This window comes from Poecilia latipinna, unplaced genomic scaffold (assembly GCF_001443285.1).
Source record: "Poecilia latipinna isolate Pla-1442-1.1 unplaced genomic scaffold, P_latipinna-1.0 Scaffold240, whole genome shotgun sequence".
Lineage (NCBI taxonomy): Eukaryota > Metazoa > Chordata > Actinopteri > Cyprinodontiformes > Poeciliidae > Poecilia > Poecilia latipinna.
The window spans coordinates 328,272-341,503 of record NW_015112856.1 but is presented as its reverse complement, the minus strand read 5'-3'; the positions used below and the strand labels follow the sequence as shown (position 1 = coordinate 341,503).

Genomic DNA, 13,232 nt, shown 5'->3' with positions numbered 1-13,232 from the left:
GAGAGAGAGAGAGAGAGAGAGAGAGAGAGAGAGAGAGAGACCCACCCGCGGAGGGTGAGAAGGGATTTTTTATATATACATATATGACTTAAAAGAATTTGACTTCAATATTTAATACCTTGACATTGGGCCTCTGTCTCTGTCTGATAATCTGATTGAGTTGTAAATCCTAACAAAGCATTTTTTTGAAGACCCAGCGATTTATGCAAAGTTGTGGGAAAAATATTTCTCCATTTATATTGCAGTAGGATAGATATGGGTATATCAGACGATAATAAAGTGTAAAGATACATTCTGCAGTGATGGATTCATGTATTTTTCACAAATTTGAGCTCTACTTTGATAATGTCCAATCAAACTGAGACAGGGATCAATGGAAGTCGAGATCATCCCGATCATTCATTCCTGAATGAGGGACGAGGAACTTCCTGCCGCTCCGCCGTTGCCTTGCAACACAGATCCACTGATATTGGATCAGCTTTCATGTGGTGATCCGGTATGTTCTTATTGTGTGTTTTCTGCTGTGGTTTTGTTGGTAATCACATCTTTCTGAGGCTAACAAAATTTAATATAGAGCACATTAATCATCCCTGTTATTAACTGGTGACTGCTTGTCCACTGTGAGCTGTGGTAAGGCCGAACCTCTAATACTGCAGGACTGTTTTATATTTTATCATTGTCTAGAAAATAACTGCTATTTGATTTGACCCTGATAAGAACTATTTCTGTGGCTTTGAGAGCTTCTATTTCCTGTTGATCAAATATCCCCAAGTATATACTTTCATTTTTCATTCTGCAGACAGCTGGCCACCACTGTTGGCAGCTTACAGTACAGTAATCATTTGTATATTTGTACTACTGATGCAGGTTTAATATTTCTGGCACTATTTCATTCTGTTTAAAACGTATGCACAACCCTGTTAAACTGCCAGCTTTTGTTGGGATGTAAAACCTTTGGCTAGTTTGGCTTAATTAATCTGATTAAAAAAATTACTCATTTCCATCCTGTTGCTAAATAATTGTTTGCAGAGAGGATATTATAAGAGATCAAAAGAACATTATTTATCAAAGGTATCAGTCAGGAGAAGAGTACAAGAAGGGTTATTTATACACCAGGCAGGGAGTCAAGTCGGGATCTTCCAAGATAAAGACTGAGACCGAATGTTAAGTTTGACTAACATTTCAGGACTTTGAGGTATTTTTGCACACTACAAAATGCAAAAATAATGGTAAAAAGGTCATTACTCAAAACAAGTCACTTCTTGGTATTTAGCTAAGAATTATCACAATAAAGTAATTTTAAATTTATTAAATGCAACCAGCAGAATTGAATTCATCAGCTTACATTCAACAATAGTTGTAATAAACTTAAAAACACAATAGAGGTTTAATAATTTGTCATAGCAGGTATGGAGTTAAGAGTGGCTTTTCCAGGGTCAACACAAAACCCAAGACCAGGAAGAACATGGTGAAGCACGGGAGTGGCATCATCATGAGAAGCAGCTGTTCTCTCGTTTTTTTTTTTTTTCTTTTAAAGGTCGATAAAAGCGTAAACAGATCAAATTACCTGACAATCTTTACATATTTTTTTTAACATCACAGTGAGTCCAGACAAATTAATAAAAATATTATTTCATAAGAGGAAAATGAACGTTTTTGACAGTCTGAGTCACAGTGACGACGATTGTGCACAAGAAATGTTCTCACCGTCTGATCGATTGGGTAATCGCTTGCAAGGTAAAATAAGCAAATATTGTCAAGTCCAGATGTGAGAAGAAATATCTTCCCAAGTTGTTTCCTATTTGCCAAGGTTAGAGGTTCCTGCTGCAGTTAATCTTGTCATGATCAAAGCGCCACCTGAGAAAATATGTTTTCATTTCTCTGACTCATGTAACGCCAAAAGGATTATTTAGATTGTTAGCTCAGAACAACTGAAAGCCAAAGTAAAAAAAAAAGTGTAAATTTGTGTTTGAATACCATCAGTGGTATTTGCTCCAGGAACAACAGATGAAGCAGATGCTGAATGTTAATGACAGGAAAAATGTAAACAAATTTCAATATTCAATGTGACAGATGATACTGAGGCTGATTCATGTTTTATCACACCTGCAGCTAAAGGATATTCTATTCCTCCCTTTTCTTTGAGTTTACAGTGACAGAGGAAAAGAAAATAGTTAATATTAATGAAAGCAAGCTTAGATTCCTAGAAGGTCAATTTTTAGAGGAGACAGGCCACTAAGAGTCATTCTGACCTTCAGTTGGAGCTGGATGGAGTTCTGAACAAAGTCCTCAAAATAAGCCGGTGGGAAATAGTCTGTAAAAGTCTGCACTGCTAAGCAGTTAATTTTTTCTGTAGTAAGAGAGAATTTTATTAATTTTTTTAATGAATGCAATAAATCCTTTTTTCTTATGCATTCCACCCCTTGTTTGAGCAATCTCTCCATCTTTACGGCTTTCTGTACCCCGTTAAGATTTCACTTTGTCCTTGACGCTTCCTGGTTTGGGTCTGTCCCAGGATCTACCATCACCTCCAATTCCCCTCCTTCATCCTTCCAGTTTACTCCACTTAAGACGGAGCAAAGTCATATTTTAAGAGGTCTTTTATGTTAAGCTATTTATCTACGGAGACATGAAGGAGCGAGGCGGGGAGGGATTGGAGATTAGCCGGCAGAGACAGACGCATTTATTTGGCTGTAACGGCGCGTGGAAGGCACGAATGTTAGCGGATCCACAGTTTGTCAAAAAAACAGTGACCTTTACTGGAAACGGACCGCGTTCTCTGTGTCATGTATCAAATATTACATGACCTCAGTGCCAGCGAAACGCATGTGTGTTTGTGTGGTTTGGACTATAAGATGGGTGTGTGTTATTTTTTTTCTTTTCTTTTCATACACGGGGAGTGATGTACGTTCCACGCAGAGAGAAAGACAGAGTGAGCAATCGAAAGGATGTGTGAAACCTCCAAACTATTTCCCTGGGCTGCTGGTGGAGCAGACGTATTTTTCAGGATGTAGCAGCATGTGGGCCCGGGCGCTGTTTATCCAGGATGACACCCTTCACATCCATTCATCAACGTCCCGTCAGACCTCCACTGACCTTGGGCCTCCGCCTGCGAGTCCGGAGAAAAAAACATAAGGAAAAGACGAGTTTGAAAGGAGTGGTGGAATGTGGTCAGTTTTTCCTTCTTGGTGCTATTTTAATTTGTGTCTCAGTGGGACAGTGATGTCCCTGCTAGCTGCCCGAATAAAAATACAAAATATCCAGCAAATTCAGGTAAAAAACCCACAATAATCAAAGGTAACAAGAAGAAAATTGACTCTGAAGTAATGTGTCTTTTCAGTTGTGACAGGAATATTTATCACAGTGAGAAGTGTGAATCTGTGTGAGCCTGGCTGAAGCATAACTGGACGTTTGTTGTTGCAATGTCTTAATTTTATTCAGCACAAGGCTCGGAGCCCTGCAGGTGCCCAGGTGACAGATGGTCGAGCCGGACGGGGGTCCTTCCTTCTGTAAGTTATAGATGGACATCTTGTCCAAAACACACATGATCACAAGGAGAAAAAGGCAATTAGGGCTGAGATGGGAGTGCATGGGGAAGCTTGATAATGATAGTTTTACATCCCACACCTTCAATCCTGACATGTTTCTGCAAAAAGGGACAAACGGTGGTTTCTTCAAGGGCAAAAGCATAAAAAGATGAATTTAGTGATTAATATGCATCTCTCTAGTTCTTTGATTTTGATCAATAGATGGATTATAAGATGACAGTTCAAGTTCAATCAAAAAACTATAATAAATGTAGCTTTAAAGAAGTTGGAAAAAGTTAGTTTTGAAAAAATAATTGTGCCTAATCTTAGAAAAATATGAAAAAAAAAAAAAAAAAAAAAAGACACTGTGACTTTATATTTTAAAGTATTTCCACAGTTTTGATGCTCAACTTCCTCAACTGGCCAGTGGTGGCGCTGCACCAAGAATCATTGAAGGAAACAACATGACAGCCTTTGAAGAAGACATTGAGCATAACTTCTTTTTTCTCAAAACAAAAACCAAAAATGGAGTAGCATCAGATTTTAGCGATTTCTCTTTTGTCTTTGGTAAAAAACTACTAGCCATTTCTCCTGCTAGGACTAGATTAGCACGTTTGTTTGTATTTACCCAGAATGCCCTGCGGTATTTTCCACTTCCTGCTTTTAGAGCGGTCTCTGGTCCATTTGAAATCCAATATGCATTTGAACCACACCAGAGATCACTCCAACCAGCTGATCAGTTTGTTTTTTTTGGGTCCGCATCAGAGTTTGGTTGTGCATTCACACTTCTCCAACCAAACTGGACTTTCTAAACAAACGTGTTTGACTCAAATGGACTAAACAGAAGTGATGTGAATGCTCTCTCAATCAGTTTCCAAGTGGCAAAATTTTAAGCCAATTAAATTCCACCAGTTGTGAGGTGAGAATTGTCTGACATAAGGGGGAAGACAGAGAGCACATTTAAATTAGATGTGCAAAATATATTCCAGCAAAGAGTCATCTATCTAATGCCTCCCACTCATACATAATTGGGTCATGGAGGTAAAATGTCCAAGAGGGAAAACCCAGGCATCCCTCAAGCTTCCCAGCTCCTCCTAAGAGATCCCAAGGCACATACAGATTACTCCGGGGAGCTCTAGATCTGCCCCAGGTCTTTTACCACTGGAATCTGTGTGACATCCAGGAGATAAACGTTCAAACCACCTCAGCTGACTTCTCATAATGTAGAGGAGCAGCAACTCTGGTGAGAGCCGTTTGAGGCGAGGAGATGAGGCTCCTCACCTCATCTTTTAGCCAGAGCCCTGCCACCACACAGCGGAAATAATTGTAGGTGCTGGTTTATGTATGGCTGATATACACTCACCAACCACATTATGAAGTACACCTTACTAGAAGTGAACACTTTCATTCATCATGGCATAAATTCAACAAGAGTTGTACTTCCATTATAAATGTGCACAAAACTTTGTCCTATTTGGCTAATGTCGAAAAAACACAATTATGCAATTGCAATTTAATTACAATTGCGTAACTGTCACACAGTTTTAATATGAAACAATTAAAACGTCATGCTCACAAGATCCCGCCTCCATCTCCATGCTGGAGGGCAAAAAGCTGTTTGCCAATGATGACTACCTTTGGTTTAAGCTGAAAAAGTCAGGAAAAAGTTTTAATTAAAAAAAAAAAGCGAGGGAGAGGAAAGTAGGTTAGTTATTCTTGCTGGACTTTGAAAACCTTAACATGGAAATGTGATGTGGAATTTGGTGTGTTTCAGTTCAGTTAAAAAATAAGAAGGTGACACCAACTCTGACAGATCATCAGTAGAAAAGATGTTTAAATTAGTTAACCTATATTAGCCAATAGCAACGGTAGATAAAATACAACAGCGAACACATGTTAATATTTGTGAAATAAACATCAAGCCTAAAAGCATAACACTGAAACGGTCTGAATGTCCTGCTCTTTGTGTGGGTAATGTGGCGTTGTTATCAGTTGCTATGGCAACAACTCTGCGTAGTAACCCACACAGAGAGCAGAAAAAAAGTCCTCATAAATTGTTCTCTAGCGGTATTTTTCCTTTTTCTGTGGCGGACTGCACTAAATTAATAGTACCTACATCTTCAGGTTTCATTTAGTAAAATTGTTCTACCGCATTAGCGCAGCTATAGATGTAAAAGAAGAGTCCTCCTCTCCTCAGCCTTGTGCGCATGCGCGAAATTTAACACAAAGGAGTCTATAATATGCTGAGTGACACAAAAGCAAAGTGTAAAATACTCCTCACACCAAATTAACAGACTGTATATGTCTCAAACATGCTTATGGAACTGATAAAGGCTCTTAACAGCAACAGAAAAACACCCAATGTGTATAAATGTAAACACACAAACCAGAGTATTAGCTTAGCTTAGCTAAGCTGTGCAGGCTATAAGCGAAGGCTAACAACAGCATAACTTAACTGCCGATTTATCTACAATGTAGCGCACATTTCATTCACCAATGTCACATAACTTACTTCGGTCACGAACGCACCCCAATGTGAACGAAGCAGCTGTCCGTCAGCAGGTAAAAAACAAAACAATGTCTCGAAATTAACCAACGTCGATACGGCCAAAACCCCACCTCATCCTAGCTCCAACACGTTTTATCGTAAAACGAGATTATTTTAAGAATTGAATTTATTGACAGAAACAAAGTGTGGGAAATCTGACTGACTGCATTCAACTGGCTACTTTTAAAAATACTGCTCTCCATGTAGATTTGATATTGTATTGAAGGTTCCTTCAACCATGCAATTATATCCCACTGCTGTATTTTGTAACCTGGAATATATTTCTTTTTTTGTTGTTATTTATTAGATCAGTGTCTTAGTGCAATGTTCTGCCAATACGTCCACAGGACCATATCATCTGCAAAAATCTAATAAAGAGCCCTGCCACCCCTAGACCAGATACATTCCTCTCCATGAATCTCTAGATCCTGAGATGTTGGCCATAAAGACCATAAACATGAATAATGGCAAGACGCAGCTAGCCAGTATGAGGTATTAGAATTATTTCGAGAAACTCTGATTGGATTGTAAAATGGTGATTAGTTTCACCTCCTGTCTGATATCTCCCTTGTGTTTTATTAAAAGTTATGTCTTTATTTTATTTTCTTAAACATATAAATCTAACTCTAAAAAACTTTTAAAAATGTCCAGTCCAAACTTTAAAGAAAAAAAAATCAAAGTATTCTTTACAGAAATGCACTTTTTTAGGGGGATTTTAAGGAAATTGAAATGCTTTGATAAAGCCCTTTAGCCTCATGCAGTAATATATCATGCAGGTGCTGACCTGTATATTAGCTCTTTATGTCGTGTTTATGACCATCGACAAATCAGTTAGCCCACAGGATATTTACACCAGGTTCCTGGCAGCCTCCGCCATTCTCAGTGTGCTCAAGTTCTCTGTGAGACTGCATTATGGTTAAACCTTTCTCCACCCAACTAACCCCTAAAACACACACACACACACACACACACACACCCACACCCACACACACACACACATATATATATATCCACAGCTTTTCTGGGTCCAGTTATTTATGGTACAGGGGTACAACCACCTTCCATCCAATTAAAGCTGAGTGCTGGCTTTGTGCAGGCCACTCTTCATCATTCCCCTCAAAGGGGTTGTTGGGACAGGAGGAACTGAGCTCTCGGTTTCCAGCTCAGCTCCTTTCCAGGATCGCGGGAATCTGGCTTTAAGAAAAATGTCACTGCTCATCACCTTACAAGCGAATTATTTAAATGCCGCTCAGATGATTGAGGCCGAAGGTGAAAGACGATGTAGCTTGATTCATTCCAGATCAATGGAGGTTAAAAGGCACATTTAAGCCAAAACTACTTCAACATAAATTTTTCATATTTTAATAATTGTAAATTTTCCATTCATCTATGATTTTTTCCCCTTTTTTTCAAATAACTGCCTTGTCTGCAGAAATCCCAATGTAGTAAAGAAGGAGCTGAAAGGAAAAGCGAAGCTCTTGCTTTTCTGCTTCATCCCCTTCCAAGCCTTTAAAGATGGATCTAACACATGGATCATCACTTTAAGAAGATCCACAATACAGGAAGCTTCCACCGTAGGATGGAGGGGCTTCGCCTTAGCGGTCCAGAAGTCGAACTGTCGACGTGCGGCCATGTGGTTTAGGATGTTCATTTTCACACTTCACATCTTTCATGGTGGACAAAACAACCATGAAAGACGGTCGTTTTTTTATTGTGTGATTAACAGCATAATAAAATCAGCGATCATGTCAGAAAGAGGAATGACTATTATAAGTTTACAAATTTGGAGGAGGAGGAAATAACAACTGACAGACTGGAAAATGTAATTTTATTTTTCACATTATCCGTAAAAAAAGAGCGGGAGGCGTCGGCGAGACGAGGACCTGACCGACTCAGAGATAAGGTGAGGAGTTCTGTTTTCCAGAACGGGCCGTCAGGATCAGAATTAGTCAGGCAACCTCAGGCATGATCAGCGTGATTTCTGGAAACCTCTTCTGTCACTTTGAAGGAAGTCAGACTCTAAATTTACAGAGACTGAATCACTTCTCGGTGGTGAAACCTTGGAAAAGAATTTCTGTCCTATTGGCTCCATGTTGTCATTAAGTAAAACACTTTGGTTGGTTGAATGGTAAATTTAGGCTGTTTACAGTCATAAATTAAAAGAAAATCTCTGTACGTTTTCACTGAAAAAGATATCACCTAAGATGATTTCTGACTTTTTTCTTTTTAAATAAATAGTTCTCGTCCAATTAAAGAGAATATATTCACTTTTAAAGCACAGCAAACATTTTGTCTTTTACTAGCTCTTCAAAGTAGAAGAAGGAAGTAAAACCTGAAGCAAAAAGTATCAACTGTTTCAAAGTTACAGCGTCCGAATCCTACTTTTTATTTCTCGCAGCATCCAGTTCCTCTGCCTGGCCAGTTTCTGTCTCCGAGTGTGTGGAGAACAATACTTTTCTGTTTGCAGGGTAGGAGCATTTTAAAAGGGGAACAGAGCCGGCCAAGTCCAACATCATAAAAATCAACACGCTGTCTGTGTCTGCCGCAGCCACCGGAAACCCACAGAGCCAGGCTTGCCTCACCTCCATGGCCCGGTGCGTTCAGGGGAAGGCCTGAAAACACTCAATTTATAACGGATCATAAACGAGTTGCACAACAGGAACATTATAAGGCTCTCTGAGAAGCTTGGAGAAAACTTCAGCCTGGAATTCAGCTTTTAATGACTATTAATGGACACAAACGGCCCATCAGAAAGCTCCCACTGGTGAACTGGAGGTCGTTCCTCTTCATTGAATCAAGAGGTTTTGCTACCAGGATATTTAGAGGGAAAGTAAAAGAGTCTGTGCACAAGGTCACGGTAACTGGGAGGACGCAGCAGAACGTAGAGCAACGCCTGACTTTTTTCAGTCTTGCATTTTGTTCACCACAGAGACAAGAAGGGAGCCAGGCTCCGTCGTTTCCCTGGAGCCACATTCCTGATTGGCTGTATCAGTAAGAAAACAAACAAATTTGTATGCTAGAAAACAAAAACAAAAAAGTATTTAAAATATTAGCTTTACCTCCTTCTGCTGAAAGCCACGCTGAATACTTATTTGGAGACAGACTCTTGAAGAAATATACAGTTTGTTTGTCAAATAGTTTCCCAAGAAGAAGCAAAAGTTCACCCTGTTTCAGCTGGAGAAAGCATCACTGTAATAATCAGATGTATCCAAACAACTGCTTAAGTTATGAATGTTGCAGTCTGTGGAGACTAATGCAGAAAAAAAGGTAAATAATAACTTTAACCGTTACATACTGGTATCGAATGAAAGTACTTATGACTTATTGCTGTATTAAATTGGATTTTTGGTTTGATTTTATTACCATTATTCAACACAAACTATACTTTCACCACAACTGCCACAATTATGATTTAGCAACCTGTCACCAATAACATATTTTATTTACATATTTTATTTTTACCCAGTTCTACAATTTGCTTGAGACAGAAGAGAATTAGGGCCACTGAAAAAAAGAAGAATCAGATTTGTGAAAAAAAAAAAAATCAGATTTTTTCTTTTGTTTATTCATTGGCCCTAATTGTCTTCCGTAGCATGATGATATAAAGCAGAAAACATAAAAAAGGGGTCAAACACCCACAAATATTCATTCTTATTTCAACCTGAAATATATGTTTGTCTATATGGAACCAATTCAAAACAGAACAACAAGAGTAATAGTATGGAGGAATTTTTCTGCCATAATTCAAGAGAACACATTTTCAGTTTGAAAGCAAGATTTCATGTCTTTCCTCTCAAAACTTGTAATGCTTGTACACGTTCTTTTGCTCTCTTTCAAATATTCACTGTGCTTCCTCAAACCTTTCTCAAAACGTGTCTCTGCTCAGATTAAATCTCTGCTTCCAAACTTCTCTCCTCACTTGCGAATCATTTTCTGCTGGCGCTTGGAACAGAAAAGTACCGTTGCCTGGCAACCTCTCAGCCAATAGAATGAAAGTGTTACACTGGGTGCGTTTGTTTCCTTCAAGTGGGTGTACCGGTGTGGCTATTATAGCAAACTGTGAGGTTGTTCTGTCTTGCATGGAGAAAGAACAACCTCAGATTTCTGCTCTGAGGACATGAAGTCCTTCTTTCAAATTTAAAATATAAGTGTTAAAAGTTTTGAGAACAAAAGACATAAAATCCTGCTTTCAAACTGAGGAATTGTGCTCTCGAATTATGGCAGAAAAATTTCCCCATAGAATAAATATAAAAACAAACGGGTCCAAATAAATTCGCAGTCGGCTTGAAGTTTTTATTAACATACAAACATCCATCCATCCATTGGTTTGTTGTCTTTTCCAGTCTGATGTTGGCATTCAGAGAAGGAAAAGCCGAGAATCCAGAGACACTCGGAGCGTTTCAAACCATTACCAGGCATGAAGGGGTAAATAGTTCACAACAGACCAGAGCGATGCTTACATTACTGCCGCAGAAATTCCCACCGGCTTACACAAATTACAAGCAATCCAATTCCAATCTGTTATAATAACATTAACAGCGATCAAATTCAGTAAACTGTAAAACGATCATTTCTACATTCTCCCCTCCAGGTGAAGAACTTGAGGCTCGAAACGAAGATCATTTGCATTTTAACACATTCTAATTAAACATTAGTTGCTTATCAGTGTGTGTATATGTATAATAATATGCGTATATTTAGCTGAGTGTGACAGCAGCACGGCCTGCTTCAGTGTTTACGTGCGACGGAGTCGGGTCGGGATATCAGACACCTCTCTGGGACTCAGACATTTCCCATCAATCATATCTGGGAAATGAAATGTCCATCTTTGGCTCCACAGTTTAATTTGACAGGAAGCAAACATACACACACACACACAAGTTTGACCTCTGTTTCATCACGCTACAATGCTATCTCATCTTTCACCCCACCTTCATTCTATCAGCAGCCGGTATCCCACAATTTCCTTCGTTTTCTCTCTGCCGCTCCCTTGTGCATGATGCCGGCTGACAACATTTTCTCCATCAAAGCTCTGAACTCCCTCTTCTTATTCTGCTCATTCCCCTCACATATTCCTCCTTGTTTGTTTCATTTTACATTCATTTTTCTCCTCTACTTCATCCTTTGCTCTGTCACCCTCTCCCCATTTCTTTGTCAATTAAGTTTGTTTCAGCAGAACCTTTCCTGGATTGTTAGCTGGGGATTTGCAGTTGAAATGAACGTGGAAGCTCAACGCCTCGCTCTACAATCGAATAAATTTCAGAAAAAAACTTTTTTTATTAACCATAGAAAGTTTTTGTGAAACTCCATGGTAAAGGTGCAATAGGAAGACTGAAAACAGCGACTCCATCTGAGCAGAGATAATAAGAATGTCAGATCCACAAAATCACAGTCATGAAAAGGACTTTTCATAAAATGATCACAGAAAATGCCAGAGCAGGTCTGAACATAAGAGGTGAACAATTGGACCGTTTAAACTGTTCAGTAAAGACCCGATGGAGTCCAGAGGCGTCTTTGCTATATTATTATGTTTTTTTTTGACATGTTGAATCCTCTTCTATCCCCCAGAAGCTACAGATCTACTACTGCACACATGTTCACCACCGCTACAGAATCAGCAATCAGCAGCTGAAGAATGACAGGGATGCCGTGACGAGGATTTATTCCCATGGCACGAGAAACTGAAAGTAACACCAGTGGCATTTATTTATAATTATATGGACTCAGATTTTCAGCTGATTTTTAATTATTAGAAAATAAACAAGAAAACAAGACGGTTAAGTTACAGCAAAACAAACTTTTAACATCTTGAGGTCAAAGTCTATTTTATTGTCAATTCATCATGTAAGGAATCAAAATTACATTTTCCACCTTCCACCGGAAAAAAGAAAGTTTAAAAACTAAAAAAAAGGCACCGTTAAGTTATCTTAGCCTAGCTTATTTTAGTTTTATTTTGACCTAATTAAGGTACAGTTTAATTAGGCCTTACCCTACCTTAGTTTAGCTTCACTTAGCATGATTTAGCTTAGCCTACAGTTTACTGTGGATAGTTTTATATTATTTTTGCTAAAAGTAACTGATTTCAGTGTATCTTATTTAAGAGTAGCCAGTTTATTTTAGCTTCCTAGTCTAACTTACTTAGTTGACTTAATCTTAGTTTAGCGTAATTTCACCTGGCATAACTTAGTTTATAATTAGATTATTTCAATTTACTTGAGTTAAGTTTGGCTTATTTTACCATAGTTTAGTTAACTTTACACTACCTTAGTTTAATCTATCTATATTAACTTATGTTAGTTTATTCATTCATCTTATGTGAGTGCAGATAACCTTAGCTTGGTTTAGCTTAATTTGCATTAGCATAATTTAGTTTATTGTAGATTAGTTTAGTTCTCTTTAGGTAAGTTGGTTAATTTTAGCCCAATTTAGCTGACTATTTTATAGCTTCTTTACATCACTAGAAACAACAAGAAATGAGAACAAATAAAAAGTTTTCAGAATCCACAGAAGCACACAATATAAAAAATCCCCTAAATGGACACCATACACAGTTTTAAAACCACAAACATAAAGTCTTATCTAGTAATAAGTTAATAACTGAGGGTCCACACCCTTGATTCCAGTACTGAAGTACTAGTCAGAAAAGAATTGCATCAGAAGTGACAGATAATTAAATTCATTAAAAGATGCAAAAAGATTCGATGTTGCACAAAATTCAATTAATTTAGCGTCAGTTATTTCCTCATAGCTCACATTTCTTAATACGTAAGAAATGAAGCTGTGTGACAAATCCATCAGTTTCTATGTTGGAGTCCAACATGAATGTTTAAAATATTTTTTTCTTTCTTTTGGCAAGGCTTTATGTTCACTGATATGAGTTTTGATTTGATCTGAGATGATTAAACTGTGTTTGTGTCAAATTGGTTTAAATTAATCAGGTTGAGAAAGCAATAAGCAAATTTACCTTCACAAAATACAAAATCTGAAAAGAACCTAGTGCAAATGTCAACTTTATTTTCTATTGAATAAATTCCAGGCCATACATTTTCAGAAACTTGTAATTTATCAATATATTTGAAAGTCTGACAGTAAAAAGAAAGAGTTCAGTCTATCAAGGTGTTTTCTGATCCTGTTCTGTAGTTTCTTTGTAAAACAGC

The 13,232-nt window shown here is 38.1% G+C and overlaps 1 long non-coding RNA gene across 2 annotated transcripts in view; it reads right to left on the bottom strand.

Annotated features, from left to right (window-relative positions):
• Positions 1–2,856: 2,856 nt before the first annotated feature.
• Positions 2,857–13,232, bottom strand: part of LOC106947428 (uncharacterized) — a 53,782-nt gene continuing 43,406 nt past the window's right edge. Inside the window, exons 1-2 of one of the 2 annotated variants that reach the window (XR_001424988.1) lie at positions 6,040–6,109; positions 2,857–3,109 (exon numbers count right to left, since the gene is read on the bottom strand). This is a non-coding gene — a long non-coding RNA (uncharacterized LOC106947428). Of the gene's footprint in view, positions 3,110–6,039; positions 6,110–13,232 lie in introns of those variants that run through there. The other variant, XR_001424987.1, reaches the window with a different exon arrangement.